This window comes from Meleagris gallopavo, chromosome Z (genome assembly GCF_000146605.3).
Source record: "Meleagris gallopavo isolate NT-WF06-2002-E0010 breed Aviagen turkey brand Nicholas breeding stock chromosome Z, Turkey_5.1, whole genome shotgun sequence".
NCBI lineage: Eukaryota > Metazoa > Chordata > Aves > Galliformes > Phasianidae > Meleagris > Meleagris gallopavo.
This window is the reverse complement of record NC_015041.2, coordinates 66479333-66481933: the sequence shown is the minus strand read 5'-3', so window position 1 is coordinate 66481933 and position 2601 is coordinate 66479333.

Here is a 2601-nt window from a genome sequence, read left to right as displayed (position 1 = left end):
AGAAGCGTGAAGACTGTTATCCTATCTGAAAGAAAAACTTATTGGGACAGAAAAATATCCTACATGAATTTGGTTAGCAATTCTAAATATTTGAAAGATAAGATTCAGCCTTGAGCAAAAGCTTTGACATGGCTCTTGAATTTCCAGGAAAGAGGTCTAAAAGAGCAGGTAGGTCTTGAAACCTTATAATATTTACTATCTAGTTTAATGATCCAAAAGTCTATGCAGAATCAGAGGTAGAAATGTTAGAGTAATTACCTTGGAAAGTCAATTTAATGAATGCCCAAGATGTGAAAGCATTATTTCTGTAATCTTTTCTATTGCCCAATTTATCATTTTTATTGTTCATTTACCTATGTTATATAGTTATAGTATGAATTATATTCTCTAATATTCTTCCTTTTTTTTTTTTATTTAATATTACTCGTTAGATTGCTGCTGAAAAGATCCTTTTTAAAGTGAGATCCCTGTAGTTGCATAAAATCTGTCTAAACTTAAGTCAATTCTCCTCTCATGTTTTTTGGAAAAAATCCCATTCTTGGTACTATAGTTATCAGAAATTTTTATTTGAATGAAGATTTAAATCTCTAGTGTTTCTTTTCACTTGTAACATGGCATGGCCATATTACTGAATTTGTGGTTTCCAGTATCCACTGTACTGACCTTGATCCAGCAGAAAACTTCTCTGAATCTATAAATTATTTCATACCAGCAACTTCTTAACTGCTTAGCTGAAATGTGAGAGATTCATGGTAATGCACAGCAGTGCTGACAAGACCCAGTAATAGCACAAGTCTGAAAGATATAAATGCAATATTCTTTTCTAAATTCAGAGGTAAAACAAAAATTAGCTGAAGGAGATCATGACCTTCATTAGGATTTTAGGAAGGCTCATATCTTAGTGTGCTACTATTCAGATCTTATATTTTGAAAAGAATTGCTGCAGGAATCTCAAATATTTTTTTTAATAAAGTTATTATCAGTATTTGTTAAAAAAAAAAGACCTCATTGGAAACCTCAGTGGAATAATGAACTTTATAGTTGACATCATCGTAAAAAAACCCACACTTCTGCTTATTTGTAGTTAGAGTGTTTATCTGAAATACACCGATTTACTAATCAATGGCAAGAGGTAAGTAAGCATCATATAACTATCAGAAAGCTGATGCTTGAAAATAAAATTAAGTAAAGTGGAATAATAATGAAACAACAGAAAAAAGACAAGTGGAAGATAAAGGTCAAGATGTAAAATGTGACACCCATAGGATTGCTTTGCATTTATGGAGTGACTGAATCATGGCCAGACACTATTGATTCTAAAGGCCTTACAGTAACTTTAAAGATCACTGGATACTTGCAGGTATTCAGGACATACATCTATTCAGCATCCCAATGGTGCAACAATTACCCTCATCCACTGAAAATAAAAGAGATTAATTTGTGCCCACTCAGAGAATTAAGGACTGTCTGGCCCATTCTTAAGAATAAAACAGATTAAGTTTCACTCCTATAAGCTAACACCAGCAATTTTAAACATTTAGGTTAGGCTCGACAGTAGAGACTGCAGGGTGTAAAACCATTCCAAGGGCAAGGATTTAATGTGACAAAGAGCATACAAAGTACTTCATGTAGACCTGTGCCATTTGCTTTCTTGGGCATTTCTTAGCAAGATATATTCTCTTGAACTCGAACCTAGGCCCAATAGTAACATTCACTAGAGGACATCCATGTGAGTGAAATACTGTTGGCATGAAAAACCACCAATACCTATTTCTGCCTGCTGTTACAGCCATGGCTTATTTCAAGCCTTGAAAGACTGGTTATCCACTACATCTTCATGCCACCTTTAGGCAACTCACATGCCAAATTTAAACCTTCAAAACATTTGTCTAGCTGGTAAATATTCCACAGGATACACATGTGAGACAAATAATGTCTGCTCAGGAATTGGTGTACAAACCTTGTGGACTCCTGTAAAGCTTGTAAGTCTAGAAATAACACTGGAAAGGAATCATATGATAATCATATGATTATATTTTTTGATGCATTGCATAATGTTTAAGTACAAAAAAATAAATTCATTTAGAGCTTAGGCTGTCTTTTATTGTATCAAATTAAATCGGATTTAATGCCTAGTTGTGTGTCATGCAGATCAGATCCATTTGTACAAGACTATACAGAGTAGAGCTGGTTCAAATGAATAAATAGCTTTTTCATTACTTCACTCTATTCTGCTGTCTCTTTTCCTGTCCTTTGTAATGTAATGGAGGACAGCTGTGGCAGTGTAGTGAATATTAACTAACCTCAGTGCCTCATCAGATTGTGACTTTAATCCCTGCAAATACCACTAAAATCAAAATTTAATTACACTCAGCGTAGCTCTGTTAATGCCTGAAAAATATTTAACAATTAGTGGTTGACTTAATTAAGCAAACTGCCTTTTACAAAGCAACCTGAAAAGTTTCTCCCTCTATTTTATCCCTTAGACTAATTAGTCTGATGTAAGCTTACAGCACTTCATTTAGTGTTACTGAGTCTGCTGCATTAGTGATCCACTTTCTGGAGTTTAACAGCCTTTAATGGAACAGAAATTAAAAAAGA